Raw genomic sequence first — 22,724 nt, 5'->3', positions numbered from 1 at the left:
ATGTCTCCATGACATAGGCTGACATACCCTCTACTTAATCACACTGGTATTTTACTCAGAGATGTACGAGACAATTTTTATTTTTGTTCCGACCCAGAGTGTCCCTTTTTCGGGAGCTGGATTTTTCCAACAATAAAACCCGAACTTGTGTCTAATTCTGCCCTTGTGGGGAGGAAAGTAAATAGGAACATGTATCGCTGTCACATTTTCAGAGTTCTGTATTGGCTATCGTGATGTTTCTAAGTTTTATGCATTCCTTAATTAACTTAAAAATCTCTTATATTTTGAGATAAGACACATTTTTTTTTTTTTACAAGGTGGTCACCACTTATAAAGGCCCGAAAGCCACTCAGGCATAAGGGTTATTGCAGCAGCATATTTTGGGGAGAACCATGGCTAGCTGTTAGGTTTTTGTTGAAATTTTTTGGATGGTATGAATCGGTCTATGCCTATAATTAACCATTCGGTCAGGTCTGATACTATGGAGGACACATCCTTTTTAAACATGGAATGTAGGGGTAGATCAGATATAAATGTACGGAAGCTATCCCAGTCAGCCGTAGAGTATCGATATACAGTAGTGGAGAGGTACATCTAAAGACTTATTGCATTTCGTTTTTATCTTAACTGATACAACCGAGTGGTTGGAAGATCCCAGAGGAGACAGAACAAGAACATAGCTCAGGGGAAGTTGTGAGAAAAAGGTCTAGAAGGCTAGCGTACTGACCGGAAGTATCAGGCACACGGGTGGGTTCGTTAACAATCTGGGTGAGGTCATAGGCAATGGCAAAATCATGACAGGAGCTCCCCTCATCATCTGTCTTGTTTGAGTGGGTCAGCCATTCCACATTGTGGACATTGAAGTCACCACAAATGTGGATGTTAACTGAATGATGAGCAGACAGGATGTGGTCAATTTTTCGCAGAAATACTCTTAAAGAGAGTAACTCCGCTGTTGTGGGGGTGATAGAGGGCAAATATAAATGCAGTGGTGTAAGCAAGTGCAACCCAGAAGCACATATAAGGTAAATTAGGGTCTTCACTGGAGATATCCCTACCACACAGAAAGCCATCTTTAATGTAGGTACATATTCCATGCCCATAGCGATCTTGGGGGTCAGATTTAGATGTTAAGTTAGAGTATCCTTTAATTATGAACTCGTCTAGGGAAGTGGTTGGCCCTATGCCAGTTTCACTTAGGAAGAATATGTCCAGTTTCGTCTCCTGTAATTGTTTTTTTTTTTTCTTTTTCTTTTGCAAAATTCAATCATGTTTTGTAAAGTTAAAAACAAAAACAATAGTTTTTTTCTACAAAACAAACTTAGCAATGCATTTATTACATAATTTAAAAAATTGTGAGTGACGTATAGATACACAGAGAAAATGCCCCTTATGAGTGGGCATTAAAAAGAAAAAGACCAAATTCAAAGTAAAAACCGGCTAAATATGATTTTTGAAGTCCAAACTGTTTCCAAAATGAAGCCAAATTATTCAAATTTGGCCTCTAAAAGGCCAATCTGACAACCCTGAAACTGAACTGTTAATTGAATTCTGTTTCATGATCTTCGTTATCAGATTTTAAAAAAATTTTTTTTTTTTTTTTTTTTTTTTGTTACAAGCAGGTCAACTTAAATCTCGTTCATAGCATTGTTTTCTAAAATAGGTTCAATTCTTTGTTTATAAACTTTGAAAAAAAATGTAGCCTTGGTCTTTTTTTTTAATTTTTAAACAATGAAACAAAAATATATGTAGGCTGTTAATGTATGCCATGTAGCTAATTATGTGTGTCATTTGAGAAAATGCGATATAATGCTATGATCGCGTTGATACACCAGTTCCTGTTAGTGCTTAAATTAAGCAACATCGAGCCTAGTCAGTGGTAAACGAGTGACCATTTATGAATATCAGGTGCTGTATTTCTTTCTATTTATAAAGTTAGTTATGTGTGCATGTTTATATATTTCTATGTCTAAGATTTACTCCTAAACTAATTAACTGATAATTAAGAATTTTGAAATATGTCTACTAGTTATAAAGGTAGATAATGTGGGTTATATTTAGTTTTATGAAAATGTGGAAGATTCAGATGCATTTCCCAAATTTCAATTTCTTTTATACTCTAAAAAAAAAAACTAAAAAAAGAAATCACGGTTTTCTTTTATAATCTGATTTGTTAAATCTGTGATTATGTCTTCGACGTGACCATCCCCGACAAACCCGACAAGCAACTAAGTCCCACCCCTTTACAGTAGAGATCCCTAGGTGTAAGAAAGCCTTTTCCTCCAATAGTTTCTTCCCCAGAACTGCAAGTCTTTGGAACTCCCTTCCAGGATACTGCTTTCCCAACTGTACTGATATGCAGAAGTTCAAGTGTAATGTGAACAAATATCTTTCTATTCATCTCCCTTCATAATGTCCCTGCAAATTATGTCCCCAATAGTAGCCTTGTTTGGGGTGAAAATTGAATAAAAAAAAAAATAAAAAATTTCAATGCCTGCTTCACCCAGTCTTCAACACTGGTGCAACAACGCCTAACGATCCCACAGTCTTATCCGTCTTAATCTTACTTGCAGCTTTCCGTACCATTTGTACCTCAATTCTTATAGCTGAACTAGAAACCGTTTCTGCAATTTCTAGATTCTCTCGGTCTTATGAAACACAGTATTCAACACTCTCATTATTAGCATCTTCAAGCATCCTTTTCGTCCTGTTTATTTGTCCAGGTTCTACTAAATCAGGCTTATCTGATTATACTGGCTTTTTTTTTTTTTAATTTTTTTTTTTTACATGGGGTTCACCACTTATCAAGGCCCGAAGGCCACTCAGGGATAAAGGTTATTGCGTGTACAGTAATCAATGAGATAGTATTGTAGTAATCATTAGTATTGGGGGTTTAGATAGAGTGTCTTACTTAAGAGGGCGGTTTGTCAGGAGTTTGTTTATGTTGGACTTGAAGACGTCCAAGTTGTAGTCAGGTGGGAAACAGGTAAGCGGCAGAGAGTTCCACTGACGTGCAGTTCTAAGAAAGAAGCTTTGCTCATGGAATCTACGTTTGAATTTAGGCACAGATAAAGAGTGGGGAAAATTATTGACAGTAGTTTCAGCCAGATGGGTGTTTCTCGTGAAAGTGAGGTAAAATGCACCAAGCATTGATGTTATTGTTTTTTTTTTTTTTTTTGCAAAATTCAATCATGTTTTGTAAAGTTAAAAACAATAGTTTTTCTCTACAAAACAACCAAACCAAACACCATGAATAAATATGTAAACAACTTGAAGCACATAAACTTTAACTAAAATGACAGAATCCAAAAAAAGGATTGAAATGCTGTGAAAGAAACCAACTAAACTAATCCTACTCATTTGTTGCTAACACCCTGTCGAAACCAATTGCCACCATATTCATTTTTAAGTCATTTTTGTGTCAGTTGTATGGTTATCCTGAATCCTATGTTCTTCAGGTCATCCTTTTGTGTTTGGAAACTCAGCTTCCTCAGCCTCCATGTTGGCTTTTCAGATTGCTCTTCTTCATCTTTTCTTTCAAAGATGCTGAAGCAATTATCCAATCGGCTGTCAGAAGACAAGTTTCAATGAAAGCATAAAATTCATTAAAGCAAAAAAAAAAAAAAAAAAATTTTTAACCGGAAATGATTTTTGACACGTTATATCAACATGCACTCTCGCCCATCTGTTCCCGTGTTAAAAATGTCTTTGTAAACAGAGAGCCACTCTTACCCTTGAGGAAGAGGAAAATGTTGCATTTTGAATTAATTATCTTATAGTGTTCACTTTGGCATATTCCCGCTGCTTATGTAACCTGTTGGAAGATGCCAAAGCAAAGTTGATAGGGATTTGATTGTAAACTGAATAAGTACCAAGCTGTCATTAAATGTGCTATTAATTCTAACATGAGCATTTCTGTTTATTGCTTGAATAACTTTCACCAACCACTTGTTTATTACTTATTTATATGAAATCCACCAGGCAACATCTGAGCATTAATTGATCAATATATATTGTTGGTAACTGAGCAAATTCAGTGTGCCAAAAATAGTAATTCACTATTAAGTGCCAACAATACCAAAAAAACCACATCTGCAATTGACAAATTACTTCTAAGATGATTGACATTGCTCCAGATCGTCACTTTTTTTTTTCTTTGTCAATGAAATGTTCAATGTTACTCTAAGAGTTCAAGTGTACATCCTGTTCAGCTTTGATTCTATATTGTTGAGGTTCAGGCTGAACGAGATGGGGGAAACAAAAGCAGGACTGATACTGCAGGAAAATCTAGTTCTACAAAAAGATCCTCTGGATTGAAATAAAAATTAAAATTTCTTCAGTCCAAAAGGATTCCTTCTTCATTGACAAGGGACATAACAGATACTACACTTTGATCCCAGCCTATAAAAGCCAAAGGCAAGTTCACCGAGTAAAGGTGATAGAACAAGCCATAAAGGAAAGCTGACAAATTGATGAATAAATATTTTAAAAATTATTAGTTTTGGTCGGAGGATGATTGGTTTGGAAGAATGTCACTTTGTTGAATATGGTGTACCTGGACTAGTGATGGTACAATTCCAACATTTTTCCTGATTCTGATACAATTACAGATTCTGATTCTTTTAAAGTTTTTTTTTTTTTTTTTTTTTTTTTTAGGGGGAGGGTATTACTACAAAACCCATGAAAAAGATGTGCATAAATTTTTCCAAAACGTACAAGTACACTTGTCAGGATGGTCTATAAATTTTACTTTTAAAATCAATAAATATCATTTCATCCTTAATACAAACTATGGAAAATTAAATTTTAAGCACAAAGAAACAAATAAAAACAGAGTCGTTTTTGGTATCAGAAAATAGGCATGAATTTTTCTGATTTCGATTAATCGTTCCAACACTAGACTGTGTGCGTGTACAGTCAGCACCAACCCTATTCAGGGTTTAACCGGTTTCCTCCGAAGGAGGAAGTTTCATGGGAGTATGAAATTCACAAGCTGTCCCTAGTCACATGTATTATCCCCGTTAGGGGAGATGATGACGTTAGGTTTTTGCAACTTTTTGCAGGAAGGTGTCAACGTCCTCCTACATACAGCACCTGGACTTCCCAAATTGGTCACCCATTTTAGTAATGACCAGGCTCGACGTTGCTTAACTTCGGTCATCTGACGGGAACCGGTGTGTCAATGTGATTATGCCGTATATACAACTAGTCTAGACACATTTGACTGAAATTGAATATTGAATAATCAAAAAAGTCACCATCTTCCATGAGAAACGCCAAACATAACCATTAAAATATTGACCAGTTTTATTTAAAAGAAACATTATAGCATAAAGAGAGATGCTTTTGGCATAATCGGAATGTGATATCGCAGAGTTCCACATCTAATCTGGCTGTTTTTGGTATAGGATGGGAACAAGATGAATGAGACGTCTTGCCATGATGAAATCTACTTTACGAACTGATTTGTCTTTGATGTTAAATACTTTCTGTCAAAATCATTAGGCTTTGATTGTGCATATCAATGATGTGCTAATCAGTTGTGTATCAATATGCTGACCAAACAACAACTATATATAACACAAGATATTGTGTATACATTTAAACAAAATAGATCTCATGTATCTGCTATGCAGTAATCTTGCAAACGAATATGATGTGCATCATGGTGATTTGCCTTTTTGGGTTGGTATTTTAGCGTGTCTCAACCACGCAAATAAAATATGTGCAAAAATTATCCTCGTTAAGTTCAATCAGGTGAAGCCCAGCTTCCACTCTAATAAATCGTCATGTGGATTTGTGTCCTTTTCCTGGTATTTATTTCTTTGGATGTTAGAATGTCAAAAATTGACAAAAGAATCATTCCAATTATACACCCACTTGAACGTTTAAAAGAAAAAAAACAGCATATATATATATATATATATACACATCTAGTATGTATATATACATCTAGTATATATATATATATATATGTATATATACATACTAGATGTATAGACTCGGCATTGCCTGCTCGAAACATATTGCCGGGTGGAGTGTTTAGTCACATACCAATAATATCTGCAACAGAGAGATGAAATTTTCATGACATGAATGCATATGTTCAACCATCATAACAATGCAATTTGAAATCCTTCTGATCTGTTCAGGAGGAATGAAAAAGATAGGAGGCATTGTTTTTGGAACCTTCCTTGTGTATATTTTTTTTTGTTTGTGCCAAGATCAAAGTGTAATATCTGGTCTTCAGATGCTCCACTTCAATTTCTTATTCTCTCTCAGTGGAGGAGAAATCCTTCACGACTGTGACAATTTTTATTTTTGTTCCTTTTTCTCTACGTTAAAAAACGACCCTGGTGTCTAACTCTGTCCCGTGGGAAGGCATTGTAAATAGGAACTCTATAATTCTAATTTCTTAAATCCCAGATTTGGCAAATATCGGTTATTTTGAGTTCAGCTTGGTTTATCAATTCATCATGTGGTTTCAGCAGGATAACACCACATGCCACACAGCGGACAATATGATCACTTTACTTTAGAAAACCTTTTCGATGAATGAATAATTTCACAAAATGGACCTGTCAATTGTCCACCTTGTTTGTGCGATTTAATCTTATTTCTTTGGAGATATGTAAAGTTTCATGCCTATGCTGATAAACCAGACACAATAGACCACTTGGAAGATCACATTCAACGTGTTATTGCCGAAATACAACCTAATTTTATGCGTAGAGTTTGTGAAAATTAGTCTAGATCACGGCATATATGTGCGAGCCATAGGGACCATATACCCAAAATTTTATTCAAATTATGAATGTCAAGAATTAATCTTCGAAGTTAACCACATATTTTGTATAATAAAAATATTTTTCTGTAATTTATTTAATTTAAAGTTCACCACCTCTAAAAATTACAAAAAAACAAACCTTATATATATATATATAATATATATATATATATATATATATATATATATATATGGTTAGTGAATAGTGAATAGATGAAGTTTAAAGCCAAACAGAAGTTAAACTAAACACCTTTAAGTAACTTTGATATTTCAAGAAAAAAGATCAGTTACTTAAAGGGGACAAGAACAGACAGAAAATAATATCAAATAGTTTAACTCTTACATTTTTTGTCATAAATTACTTAAATATTGGTCAAATCCTATTTCAGTCACTTAAGTCACTTAAATTGGTTTCAACATTACTTACAAACAACTTATTTTTCTTAAACTACATTTTAATAAAAAAAAAAATTAAAACCATTCTATGAAAGCCAGGTAGACCGCCATAATTTTATTATATCTCCTCTGTTCAAACTGAAACGTGCTTATCACAATGTTCTTATGTGGATCTATATTAAAAAAAAAAAAAAAAACTTGTTAAAGTTTGTGACCTATTTCCATTCTATGGAGATCAGGTGTGAACGCAGACCCCATAATTTTATTATATCATCTATCTTCAAGCTGAAACATAATTATCAAACTATTCTTATGCACGTTTATATCAAAAACTCTCGTAAAAGTTTTTTTTTTATTTCCATTCTTTGTGGGCCAGGCGCGTATGCAGACTCCATGATTTTAATAAATCACACCTGTACAAAATATAACATATCCATTTTTTTTTCCTTGATACCTCTTCTATCATTGTATTGGTCAGTTTAGTATAATAATAAACCATATAGGAGCCTATTCGTGTACAGAATTGCACACAGATGTTCAGCCTTATTATATATATATATATATATATATATATATATATATATATATACTAGCATTTCAGCCTGGCGTTGCCCGGGTGTTTAGAGGTGTGTTGAGCAAAAAAAAAAAAAAAGTGGTAGTAGGAAGGCAGGTTCGAATCCATACCTCGAAGGAGGAAAAGAACGGGAAATAAACCTGATGTCTTTGCTGTTACGACCACCGCCAAACCAGAATTGATGTAGGTTTAAATTAAGGCTATACAATCGAAAAGAGGGGATGACTTTCAAAAATATCGGCAAAAAAAGCGACCCCCTTCCCTGTAGAAAAGTGCCCAGTTGAAGGTGAAGAAATTAATGCTTTTAGCTAATTTTTCAATATTTGTTGTCTGAAGAGTCGAGCTTAAAAACTATACTGATCTTGGTAAAATCCGTCGCCTCTGTCGAAAGTTTTAGGCAGACATGCAAACATACATACATACATTTATATATTGGTAGCTCAAATTTTCGACCCAAACCGATTAAAAAGCTTGCCCCATCTCTGAATACCTTTTATGTAAAATTTCAAATGTTTAGACCAGAAATTGTCTGAGTAATTTGGTAGAAACCGCAGAGGTCAAATTTTTTAAAACTTTGACCCCTATTATGATTCCTTAACATTTATTATTTTGGGCTCAAATCAAGTTATTAAGTTAGAGCCATGTCCAAGGAACCTATATCTAAAATTTCAATTGTTTAGACCCAAAAGGAGCTTGATAGAGTTCTCAAAGGTCAAATCATTGAACTTTGACCCCTTAACAGCCAAATTTCTGGCCGAAAACAGATTGTAAAGATTTTCCCAAATCTCAATACCCTGTATATCAAATTTCGAGTCTGTAGACTGAAAATTGACAGAGTTATTGTGTAGGGAAATGTACACACACACACAGAAACCCTTTCACTTTTATATATATATATATATATATATAAGTTTCTTTTCCTGCTTTCAGACATATATCTTTGAAAAGTTTGTCTGAAAAAAAGTGTTTCGGGTTTTATTATATTTCGTGATATATATATATATATATATATATATATATATATATATATATATATATATATATATATATATATATATATATATATATATATCCCTAAAACCTCTAGCTTTGATGAGGAGAGGGGGAGACCAAAACTTGTGCTATAGTTTCAAATAATCTGAAATAACAGCAAGGGGAGACTTGATTCCAATATTTCTCATATATTATATCTCCCCTCTTTTGGAAATAGTGTACGATTATGTATATCTCCAGTATCAAATAATCCTTATATACTGTGAAATTTACTTTGTGTGAAAACCAAAGAGGGAAGATATGATATATGAGAAATATTTGGAATCAAGTCTCTCCTTGCTGTTATTTCAGATCATTTGAAACCATAGCAGCAAGTTTTAGCCTCTCCTCCATCAAGGCCAGAGGATTTTGGAAAATATCAAATATTTTGTAATTCATATGCAAAACTAGGAAAACAAATGACTATGATTGAAACATTTTATGGCTGTAAAAAGTGCCAAAAATATGCTCTGGATGATGAATGATCCCCTTAATGTGTGACCTTAGGGCAAATGTTACATGGCCCACTACACAATTCAGATCATTAGCTTTCCAACGAGCCTTCATTTGTTAAATTCTGATCAATAGTTGCTGAGATCAACTGAGTAGGTTCTTTGCAGTGCAATGTAGACTACAATGTATTCTGGACTAAGTCACTGCATATAGATATGTGGAGCTTCCCCCAAGTGCACCACGGTGGATCTCCAACTAGAACAATCAATCAATCTGATTGAAAAATGGGCGATTTCACCAATCTCGATAGCAATAAAATATGGGAGTGTGAATAATTTGTTGATCATCATTCAATCCTGGGCAATGTCAGGTCTCCCTGCTAATCTAATATATATCTTTCTTTTAGTAAGGTATGAATATTGACAAATATTGATGTTTGGCAAAAATAAAGGTTTCACTCATTTGAGAATGAATTGTTCTAAATGTTAATAAGATAGAATTCTGTTATTTCATCAACTTAAATAGTTTTAAAAATTGAGATTTAACAGTTAGAAAGACCAGATGAGTGTATAATTGTCTCCTATATCTCCTATACAATATTTTTATTACAGAAATTCTCCTCTTGGCCAAAGTACCAATGTCTAGACTATTATTAGTCACTATCTTATGTAACTTTAGAATGACATTATAGTCACATTTATTCGTTATAATAAAATCCTACATTACATACTAGGAGCAACATCATAACAATCATAACCATCTTTAGAGGAAATAGTTCCTATTTTTTTCTCTAATTAACAAGTCCTCCTACCACCCCTACTCATCACCGGAAGGAATTCTGCACTTTCAACAGATCTGGGGTTGCACCCTTGTTAACTGGATCTTATACTCATAGACATACCATGATCTTTCCATTTCCAAACACAAAAATAAATTTTCCCTTATCACATTCTGCCAAATCTCTTTGGCTGACAGCTGACAATTTGTTCATTCCAGAATATAAATCCTATTACAAAAACGAACGCTCCAGAAATTTTCAAACATGTCATCACTTACTGTTTTTCGGCACATGCTGATAATCAATTATTTAATCTTTTTTTTATAACCTACATAAATCTTTTTTTTTTTTTTTTTTTTTTGTAAAGTACAATTTACTATTATTCTTTCTTTAGTTACGCTAAAAAAAATTTTTTTTTTAATTAAATGGATTAAGCAATTAATATAGCCAAGACCCAGCATTTTGATGAACCAGAAACTTACAGTGTATTTACTGCAAAAATCTCTTTATGTATGCTTTGGAAGCCTTTAAACTGTTTATAACTGATTATTTGACTAAAATTCTTTCTTCTTACGCTAAGTAAAAAAACGTACAACGGATTAAGTGAATAATATTTTGCAGACAACTTACACAGTGACCTACATTGCTTGACTTTAACATTTTTTTTTGCCTTCGATTTACTAAAATTCTTTCTTTAGTTACGCTAAATAAAAAAATAAATAAATAAAATTGATTAAGTGATTAATATAGCCAAAACCCGGCATTTTGACGAACCAGAAACTGACAGTTTATTTACTGCAAAAATCTTCTTATGTATGTTGTGGAAGTTTTTAAACTATCTATTCCTGAATGTTTGAGAAATATTCTTACACAGTGACCTATATTTCTTGACATTCATTTTATTTATTTTTTTTAGTACGATAATTTTTTTTTTTTTTTTTTTTTTTTTACAAAGGCATCACCACATTATCAAGGCCCAGAGGCCACTCAAGGATAAGGGTTAAAGAGTGTACAGTAGAAGTTGGTCAATTTAGTAATCATTAGTAATGAAAATTTGGTAAATTTAATAACTTATATGGAACGGCTCATCAAGAACTTATTTACTTTAGACTTGAACAAAACCATATTGTAGTCAGCCGGAAAGCAGGAAAACGGAAGACAATTCCACAGGCGTGCAGTTCTAAGAAAGAAGCTTTGTTCATGGAATCTACGTTTAGGTTTAGGCACAGATAAAGAGTGGGGGAAATTATTGATAGTGTTTACAGCTAGACGAGTGTTTCTTGTGAAAGTTTGGCGAGGGGGGACCATAGATTGAAGCTCAGTTGAACACTTTCCATGAAAATAACGATACATCAGAGACAAACTCGCAACATCTCTTCTGTGAGATAGAGGTTGCAAGGAGGAGAAAAGGACATCTCCTACGAGGCTACGAAGTCTATTTTGAACTCTATCAAGGCAGGACAAGTTCTTTCTAGCAGCTCCTGCCCAGATGTGGCAACAGTATTCCATCCTTGGACGTACCTGGCTCTTATATAGATAGAGAATAGCATCAGCAGTGAGATATCTACTGGATCGATAGAAAGATCCCACCATTTTTCCAGCGGCCTTGGCAACAGATTTGATATACGTGTTCCATTTAAGATCAGGAGTAATGGTCAAGCCCAGAAGCTTGTCAAAACTTGAGGCCTACTGAAGACGAGAGCCATTCATTTCAATTGATGACAAATGTGGATTAGAATGTTGATGATGTAAAGAGAGAAGCTTGGTTTTAGATGCATTAAAAGTAACCAGCCACTCCTTTCCCCATTGTACTACGTGCTCAAGATCAGAGGAGAGAGAATTGGAGAGAACTTGCTCGTTTACTGTCTTAGATGTGGTACCATAAATGGTAGTGTCGTCAGCATAAATGTCTACAAATGATGTAAGGATATGATTTGGAAGATCATTAATGTAGATCAGGAAAAGAGTTGGGCCCAGGATGGATCCCTGAGGGACACCGGCATTAATATTGTGAGCTTCTGATTTTTGCCCCTCAACTACTACTCTTATGAATCTATCAGAAAGAAATGATTTAATAATTGAGAAGACTTTTCCAGCTATACCATAGCTAGCGATCTTATGAAGTAAACCTTTATGCCATACCCTATCAAAGGCTTTAGATATGTCAAGAGCAATTGCCCTAGAAAGATTTCCACCGTCGAGAGATTTGCTAATCCTATGCGATATAACTGTAAGGACATCTGCTGTAGATCTAGCAGAACGGAAACCATATTGAGTGTCACTAAGAAGGTTATTTTTGTTGAGATGTTTGATTACTTCTGTATTTAATACAGATTCTAGCAACTTACTCATGACGCACAGGAGACTTATTGGCCTGTACTGAGAGGGGGATGAGCGATCACCTGAATTCTTAAATACAGGGCATACTGATGAGATTTTCCAGGGAGATGGGAAACTATTCTCCTTAAGACAACGTTTAAACAGTTTTGTAAGTATGGGCGCTAGTTCAGGTTGAAGTTTTTTTAGTACTATAATTGGAATACCATCAGGGCCAGTTGCTTTACTGGAATCAAGGTTTTTGATTAGTTTGGCAACATCACGTACAGATATACGTACATCACATAGCGTGTTTTCTGATACAAGAGGAAATATTGGGGGTTGGCGGTCTTGGTCGCAAAGGGTAGAATTAGCTGCAAAGTTCTTGACAAAGAGTTTGGCTTTGTCTGATGCTGACGAGATTACCTCAGATCCATTGATAATAGTTGGGATGGAGCACACGCTTCTGTTCAGGATTCTGTTTGCTATTTGCCAAAACTGGTGGGAACCAAGCCGCTGCTCAGCTACTTTGGACTTAACAGATTGAGCATACAACTCTCTTGCGTTCCTTATTACTTTCTTACAATGGTTGCTGGCAGTCCTGAAAACGGCTTTAGTTTCCATACATCTATTACGTTTGAAGCAGTGGAAAAAGTGATTTCTGTGCGCAATGGCAGCAGCACATTCTGGAGAGAACCATGGCTGGCTGTTAGGTTTTTGCTGAAACTTTTTAGAGGGTATGAAATGGTCAATACCTACAATTAACCATTCAGTTAGGTCTAATACTATAGAGGACACATCCTTTTTAAACATGGAATGCAGAGGTAGATCAGATATAAATGTACGGAAGCTATCCCAGTCAGCCTTAGTGTATCGATATACTGTACGATGAAGAGGTACGTCTGGGGACTTATTACATTTCATTTTTATCTTAATTGATACAACAGAGTGGTCAGAAGATCCAAGAGGCGACAGAACAGAAACTGAACATAGTTCAGGGCAAGTTGTGAGAAAAAGGTCTAGTAGGCTCGCATACTGGCCGTCATTATCGGGCACACGGGTAGGTTCCTGAACAATCTGAGTGAGGTCATAGGCAATGGAGAAATCATGACAGAACCTCCCCTCATCATCGGTCTTGTTTGAGTGGGTCAACCATTCGACGTTGTGAACATTGAAGTCTCCACATACGTGAATGTTAGCTGAAGGATAAGTAGAAAGGACTTGGTCAATTTTCTCAGATATGCTTTGAAAGATAGTAACTCCGCTGTTGTGGGGGCGATAGAGAGTAAATATAAATGCAGTAGTGTGAGCTAAAGCAACCCGGAAGCACATATAAGGTAAGTTAGGATCTTCCCTGGAGATGTCCCTCCCACATGGAAAGCTATCTTTAATATAGGCACATATTCCATGCCCATGGCGATCTTGGGGGTCAGATTTAGAAGTTAAGTTAGAGTATCCTGTAATTGCAAACTCATCAAGGGAAATAGCCTGTCCAATGCCAGTTTCACTTAAAAATAAAAGGTCTGGTTTAGTCTCCTGTAATTGGGTTTCAACCTCTGGAAGGTTAGAACGTAGACCCCTGATGTTGGAGAAGGAGACATGGTAGTAGGGGTCTACGTTAGAAGTTGGAGAACCGGGTTTAATCGTGTATTTTTTCTTGAAACTTGTCATGATGAAATTTTGGAATTTGTGGACTAGGTCGACAGATTTACTTAGAGCAGGACAGAGAGGGGAAACTAAGAGAGAAAAAGAAACGAAGAATTTTTTTTTTTTTTTTTTTTTTTTTTTTGTACCACATGATAAGGTAAAGCCGTAACAATTACCCACTAGTATGGCATCGAGAGGCCCCACCAGAAGCTACTGCATGGTCCAGATTCCATTCACCAAATGGCAATACAGCAGCCCAAGTACTTTGCACCTGCTGATAGGACAGCCTCCTTAGTGGTTAATCCAAGGTTCGGGTCCCTGACTATCAGGCGGATAACGTCAGCCCAGACAAAACGTTTACCTCCAGCACCCTTACTAGTGACATGGCTACAAGGATAGACATAGAAACAGAAAATTTCCACCAACTCGGCCAACTGTTCGCGCAAAAATACTGCCAACCTAGAAAACAGCTTTTTCTTCTCCCTTTGTCAGAAAAATCACTCATTTAAAAATGAGGACTGAGGGACAAATAAGAAGAAGCGAGAGTAACAGGAGCTGCCGATAACGCATCCACAATGCGTTTTCTACTCTCCATTAAAAAAAAAAAAAAAAAACCAAAAACTATTAAGTATTGTACTTAATAAAAGTCCAACGGACCTGTTTAAGGGAAAGTATGGTGATAGATTCCCCTCCCACGAACTAAAAATGAGTACAATTAGGTAATCTATTTTTGCAATCAACTCGGTAGATAAATAAACATTTATGGACGAGAAAAAAAAAAAAAAAAAAAAATTAAAGCTAGCATTTAATACAACAGAAATACATAAATTAAATACTGAAATAAAATGTTATTAATATTTGAATCTTAAAATAAAAAGTGCGAATTAATAGAGAAAATCACTTATCACAACAACGCATTCCGTCTCCAAACTAGTGAAGAATTTAACTTTTAATAGCGTTCAGAAGATTTTTTTTTTAAATTAACCGTTAAGAGAAAGCGTGATTTTATTCTGAACTTTAACTAATCACGTTTTAAGTAACTTATGATATAAAACAAAATCGGATGGGGGGGGGGGGTTCTTCCGAAGTTCGTTGGTGACGTTATAAGTAATTGCGAGATAAGATGGGAGCCAGAAATTAGGGGTGGGGGACTGAAAATGATAATATAATGGATTGATTATACAATATTTAAGATCAACTTGGTAGATAAACATTTATGGACGAGAAAAAAAAAAAAAAAAAAAAATTAAAGCTAGCATTTAATACAACAGAAATACATAAATTAAATACTGAAATAAAATGTTATTAATATTTGAATCTTAAAATAAAAAGTGCGAATTAATAGAGAAAATCACTTATCACAACAACGCATTCCGTCTCCAAACTAGTGAAGAATTTAACTTTTAATAGCGTTCAGAAGATTTTTTTTTTAAATTAACCGTTAAGAGAAAGCGTGATTTTATTCTGAACTTTAACTAATCACGTTTTAAGTAACTTATGATATAAAACAAAATCGGATGGGGGGGGGGGTTCTTCCGAAGTTCGTTGGTGACATTATAAGTAATTGCGAGATAAGATGGGAGCCAGAAATTAGGGGTGGGGGATTGAAAATGATAATATAATGGATTGATTATACAATATTTAAGATCAACTTGGTAGATAAACATTTATGGACGAGAAAAAAAAAAAAAAAAAAAAAAAAAAAAAAAATTAAAGCTAGCATTTAATACAACAGAAATACATAAATTAAATACTGAAATAAAATGTTATTAATATTTGAATCTTAAAATAAAAAGTGCGAATTAATAGAGAAAATCACTTATCACAACAACGCATTCCGTCTCCAAACTAGTGAAGAATTTAACTTTTAATAGCGTTCAGAAGATTTTTTTTTTAAATTAACCGTTAAGAGAAAGCGTGATTTTATTCTGAACTTTAACTAATCACGTTTTAAGTAACTTATGATATAAAACAAAATCGGATGGGGGGGGGTTCTTCCGAAGTTCGTTGGTGACATTATAAGTAATTGCGAGATAAGATGGGAGCCAGAAATTAGGGGTGGGGGACTGAAAATGATAATATAATGGATTGATTATACAATATTTAAGATCAACTTGGTAGATAAACATTTATGGACGAGAAAAAAAAAAAAAAAAAAAAAAAAAAAATTAAAGCAAGCATTTAATACAACAGAAATACATAAATTAAATACTGAAATAAAATGTTATTAATATTTGAATCTTAAAATAAAAAGTGCGAATTAATAGAGAAAATCACTTATCACAACAACGCATTCCGTCTCCAAACTAGTGAAGAATTTAACTTTTAATAGCGTTCAGAAGATTTTTTTTTTAAATTAACCGTTAAGAGAAAGCGTGATTTTATTCTGAACTTTAACTAATCACGTTTTAAGTAACTTATGATATAAAACAAAATCGGATGGGGGGGGGGGTCTTCCGAAGTTCGTTGGTGACATTATAAGTAATTGCGAGATAAGATGGGAGCCAGAAATTAGGGGTGGGGGACTGAAAATGATAATATAATGGATTGATTATACAATATTTAAGATCAACTTGGTAGATAAACATTTATGGACGAGAAAAAAAAAAAAAAAAAAAAAAAAAAAAAAAAAAAAATTAAAGCTAGCATTTAATACAACAGAAATACATAAATTAAATACTGAAATAAAATGTTATTAATATTTGAATCTTAAAATAAAAAGTGCGAATTAATAGAGAAAATCACTTATCACAACAACGCATTCCGTCTCCAAACTAGTGAAGAATTTAACTTTTAATAGCGTTCAGAAGATTTTTTTTTTAAATTAACCGTTAAGAGAAAGCGTGATTTTATTCTGAACTTTAACTAATCACGTTTTAAGTAACTTATGATATAAAACAAAATCGGATGGGGGGGGTTCTTCCGAAGTTCGTTGGTGACGTTATAAGTAATTGCGAGATAAGATGGGAGCCAGAAATTAGGGGTGGGGGACTGAAAATGATAATATAATGGATTGATTATACAATATTTAAGATCAACTTGGTAGATAAACATTTATGGACGAGAAAAAAAAAAAAAAAAAATTAAAGCTCGCATTTAATACAACAGAAATACATAAATTAAATACTGAAATAAAATGTTATTAATATTTGAATCTTAAAATAAAAAGTGCGAATTAATAGAGAAAATCACTTATCACAACAACGCATTCCGTCTCCAAACTAGTGAAGAATTTAACTTTTAATAGCGTTCAGAAGATTTTTTTTTTAAATTAACCGTTAAGAGAAAGCGTGATTTTATTCTGAACTTTAACTAATCACGTTTTAAGTAACTTATGATATAAAACAAAATCGGATGGGGGGGGGGGGTTCTTCCGAAGTTCGTTGGTGACATTATAAGTAATTGCGAGATAAGATGGGAGCCAGAAATTAGGGGTGGGGGACTGAAAATGATAATATAATGGATTGATTATACAATATTTAAGATCAACTTGGTAGATAAACATTTATGGACGAGAAAAAAAAAAAAAAAAAAAAAAAAAAAATTAAAGCTAGCATTTAATACAACGATAATTACTAGGATTCTTTCTTTAGTTACGCCAAATAAAAAATAAAACGGAATAGGCGATTAACATAGCCGACACCAGGATTTGGATGAACCAGAAATTGACAGTTTATTTACTTCAAAAATCTTATGTATGCTTTGGAAGCCTTTAAACTGTCTATTTCTGACTATTTGACTGACATTCTTTCTTTTTACGCTAAATAAAAAAATAAATAAATAAAATGGATTAAACGAATAATATAGCCGAGTCCCATATTTTGCCGAAAACTTACACAGTGCTTGATTTTAACATTTAATCCTAACCAGAAATTGACAGTTCATATACTTCAAAATCTACCTATGGGTGATTTTAAAACCTTTAAACTGTCTATTCCTGACTATTTGCAAAGTGTGTGTGTGTGTGTGTGTGTGTGTGTGTGTGTGTGTGTGTGTGTGTGTGTGTGTGTGTGTGCTTGGGTATGAGTGTGTCTGTGTGCGTGCATGCATGTTTTGTGTGTTGTGTGTTTTTTTTTAGTGTGTCATGTATGCGTGTTCGTTGGCGTGTGTGCACGAGTATGCGTGTGTATGTGTCTGTGCGATACAAATCAATTTAATACTTGCGTCAACCAGACTCAACCACGATGACGCGTGGCCGGGCGGGTACAGCTAGTATTTAATAAATATTGCGGCAGACCTGAACGAGCTTTTCCCCCTTCACGTTTTGTTATTTTTTTTCTGCGGATTATCATCAATAACAGACTTAACTTTCATATTAGCAGGGAAAAATAAATTTAAATGTCTATTTAATGGCTTTTAACATGGGGTATCACTTTTAAATTATAACGTTCTGTTAAATTGATATCCCAATTTTCAGTCAATCAGCAAAACTCTCCTTATTAAGCTATTTTTGTGATGAAAAAGAAAAATTTAATGAAACATTATAATTTAAAAAAATTTGTTTTTGTTTGTTTTTGTTTTTTTTCTCGAATAGTAAAATATTCATTTTTAGGAAATTGGACAGTTGTTCTTTTGTTTTGTGTTTTTTTTTTGTTTTTTTTTGTTTTTTTTTTCACGTGCCACAACGGTGATAATCCTTGAAATGTTTTGAATTAAGTCAAAATGTTGTTTGTTTGTCCGATTACAGCTTTTTAACGTCTGTTGAACGCATAAATAAAAAGTAATTCACTGTTTGAAACACTTGATAATAAATTAACATTTAACGGTTAGGAAACAAAAGAACAACTGCCCAATTCCTAAAGATGAATATTTTACTATTAGAAAATTTGAAAGAAAAAAAAAATGGTAAAACTTGCGGCCAACGCTCTGTTTTACGGTTGTTTTAAAAATCAAGCGGAAATTTAAATTTTGTTCCATTTTAATCTTTTTTTTATTTTTTTTAATTCTGCATGCGCCCCCCCCCCCAAAAAAAAAGATCAAAAGTAATTGGTAAATAATAAAAATTAAGTTAAAAAAAATGGATAGCACGACCATTAATAAGTTACAAATATAAGAATTTTTATGCAATAGTAAAATTTTGGGAACAAGATTTAAATAGGAGGTTTTTCATTCAACATGGGCGTTGCCTAAAACAGTTATATGTTCTAAGTGCCAAATTCCGAAAGCCATTCTTAATATGAGGAGGTTTGGGGTATCTATTCTGAAAGCCGTTCTTACCATGGAGAGGTTTGGCGTGTCTATTCCAAAAACTCTTTTTAACATGGGGATGTTTGGGATGTCTATTCTGAAAGCTGTTTTTAGCATGAGGAGATTGGGGATGTTTATTCGTTGTAAGCATACCCGAAAACCTATAAAAGTTGACATTTCCAGTGTGAATGGTGAGTTAGACTGTTAGAAATTTGACAATTACATCTTGCCTCCCATTGTGTTTGTTTTAGACCAATCAAATTGGTCAATTGTATTTGCTACAGGGTAATTTATCTTGGTAGGTTTTTTGGTTGCGTTTTTTTTTTTTTTTTCAGTTCCACTCAAGCAGCCGTACGAGAAGGATCTAGGGAACTAACCCACTTCATATGAGGCATTTTTGCAGCCTCTAACCTTGTGTCTCCTTGAGACTTTATTTTAAGCCGAAATGATTAGGCTAAGTCGTATTATGTGTCTCCTAGAGACTTTAAGGTCTAAATTGTCAACCTGTCATTAAGAACATTTCCTTCAGATGAACATTAATCATAAACTCCTGTAAGGTCAACTTGAGGCGAGAATTGAATCCTTTCATCTGGAGGAATCATACCAACCTCCTTCAAACGTCTGTATTCACAGATCTTCGAAGACAGATGAACCTGCATCCAGTTCTTGTTGAAGATAAAAGACTATCACCTTTCGAGGTTGTTTATAGTTCTTTTTCAGAGGCATTTGTTTTTTTTGTTTTTTACAACTGAGGAACTAATAAATTTGTATTGAATTTTAAGGTGAACCTTTGTTATATTTTGTCTTATTTTGCCACTGTCTTGGAGTTAAAGTGAGTGAGAATAATCTCTCTAACAGGACTTATGTAAAAAAATACCAAATAGGTATACCAAATTGACTTTTTTTTTTGTTTAAAAATTATTTTGTTTTTAATAAAATTTTGTTTTTATATATAAAAAGTATGATTTTTGAATGTTATTTTTTTATTAATTTCCATTTTGGGGCTCATGAGCAATTTAAAAAAAAAAAAAGATTATAATGGAATGAAATTTAAATTTCTGTTCCATTTTTAAAAAAACCGTAAAACAGCATTCTCCGCAAGTTTTACCATCTTTTTAATTGAACATGTTTAATTGCGACACTTTTTAATAAATAAATTCTTTAAAAGTGCCATCATCATCTACTTTTAACAGAATTTTGGTCGCATCATTGAAAACATTATTCCATAAGTGTAATTTGAAAATCTAGAGAACCAAATAATGTTTTATAATTTTTCATTAAATGATTAAAAAAAATATTTTAATCATTTAATAAAAAAATATATAACATTATTCGCTTTTTAAATTTTCAAATTATATGTTTTTATTTATTTAGAGAATATTAAGCTTATGAGAAGAAGCAAGACAATATTTATCTTACAAAGATGTCTGCTATTAAAATAAATATATTAAAACGTTCGTATTATTCAAATAAGTATCGAGCTGATAAGTATTTTTATGCTGAAAAGGGAAAATAACTTTCCACGGAATCCCGTTTGTAGGGGTGATATTGCATTTCTGGTCTCTGCCTCACTTAGTATCTTCTGCTATCTTAAAGAGTTAATATGTAAGGGAGATCACTCCGTTTGTGTAATAATCTTTTATCTTTTCTTTTTACTTATTATTCCAAGCTTCGTCTTTTTCTTTTACGCATTTTGACTATTGTTTTTCTCTTTCCTTTTAGTAAATGCCTCTTCTTTAGTAAATACTCCCTCTCTGTCATTGTCTAATTCTTTTTTTTTTGCACTCTAACATTCATTCTCTCTCTTGCACTTTAACCATGTCTCTCTTTCTCGCATTATAACCCTTCTCTTTTTCTCTTTTTCACACACACAAATTACCCCCTCTCACTTACACACATACACATTACCCCTCTCTCTTTCTCATATTAACACACATATCACCCTCTCTCTCACACGCATATCACCCCCTCTCTCTCACGCTCACAATCCCCTCTCTCTCGTGCTCACACATCATCACCCCCCCCTCTCTCTCTCACGCTCACATATCATCACCCCCCCCTCTCTCTCACGCTCACATATCATCACCCCCTCTCTCTCGCTCACATATCATCACCCCCTCTTTCTTTCTCTCTCTCTCTCTCTCTCTCTCATGCATATTACCCCCTCTCTTTCATATTCTAACTCCATTTCTCTGTCAAATTCTAACCATTTCTTCCTGCCGCTCTATAACCTTTCAGTCTTTCTCTCTTTTTTGAACTTTAACTTCCTCTCTCTTTCTCTAACCATTTCTCTCTTGCACCCTAATGCTCTCTCTCCTTCGCCCTCTCACTCTTTCTCCCCCACCCTTGCCATCTCTGTCTCTCTTTTCCTCGTCCCCTCGCCATCTTACCCACCCTCTCTCCCTTGCACTCTAACCTTTTCTCTTTATATTTGCCCTCTGATCTCTCATTTGTCCAAACCGTTCTTTCTTTCTCTACTACTAATCATTTCTTGCACCATTCACTCACTAAATAATCAATCAGTAGATTTTAGATTCGCTGTCTCTCTGCCAGTTTTTCTTCTGCTTCTTAACTCAATCATAGGTTTTTCCATTCTGTACTGACCAAGTCAGATGGGGGGGGGGGGTCAACAACAAAAAGGAAGACCAAAGTCATTCTGTACTTTGCCTTCTTAGTCTTTAACCAACATTTTGAACTCCATGTTTTGTTGTCTTCTTATCGGCAAACCTTTTTAGAAAAACTGGACATGGCCAGATATTCTCTTCTACATTTCGCGTTGTTGACCATTGTTTCTTACAACCTTTTCTCACGGGCAGGTGAGTAAGAACCACTTGGTCTGACTTATCTATATACTGCTAAAACTCTGTGGATCCTGCTTGTTTTATCTTGTTTGTTTGTTCTCCTACACTGAATAATGTTATCATTTTGTGACGTCAGCCATTGAAGTACATGAGAGATAACCGTGCACAGTGGATGACATCATAAAAAAGATGTCATCCATCAGACTAGACAGGAGACAGGGGGATCCTTAATGGTGTTTTATCAAGATTACTCATAACTCGAAATGTTAACATAAGCCCCTTTTTAATTATTAATTATTGTTATAAAGAATTATCCAAAAGAATATTGAACATTTTATTTATGTAAGATCTAGTACAGAGTTCGCCATATATGACTATCTTGGGTAGGCGATGATCCTCCATTCTGGAGATCATATATATATATATAATGAGTAAATGACAAGTCTATATTCCAAATTTCATGATGACCATCATTTTGAATTGAACATGGTGTAATGCAAGCAAATAATAAGGTAATTACAACTTCTCTTCCAATTTTCGAATTTTTTAATCATGCTCAAAACACATTTTATTTCCTTTTTGTGTAATTTTGTAGAGACCGCAGAGGTCAAATTATTTTTTAACTTTGACCTCTATTATGACCCCTTAACATTTATTGTTTTGGGCTCAAATCAAGTTATTAAGTTAGATCCATGTCCAAGGAATGTATATCTAAAATTTCAATTGTTTATATCCAAAATTGGCAGAGGAGTT

At 34.0% G+C, this 22,724-nt stretch overlaps 1 protein-coding gene and 1 pseudogene across 5 annotated transcripts in view; one reads left to right on the top strand and one right to left on the bottom strand.

Annotated features, from left to right (window-relative positions):
* LOC145276810 (uncharacterized) overlaps positions 1-22,724 on the top strand; it is a 468,903-nt gene that overhangs the window by 435,505 nt on the left and 10,674 nt on the right. The gene's annotated exons all lie outside the window — the stretch shown is intronic.
* Positions 5,083-5,201, bottom strand: LOC145277360 (5S ribosomal RNA; annotated as a pseudogene).

This window comes from Euprymna scolopes, chromosome 5 (genome assembly GCF_053919585.1).
Source record: "Euprymna scolopes isolate OS-2025 chromosome 5, ASM5391958v1, whole genome shotgun sequence".
In the NCBI taxonomy this organism is placed as follows: Eukaryota; Metazoa; Mollusca; class Cephalopoda; order Sepiida; family Sepiolidae; genus Euprymna; species Euprymna scolopes.
Note: the sequence above shows the minus strand (reverse complement) of the source record. Positions and strands in the feature narration are given on the sequence as shown.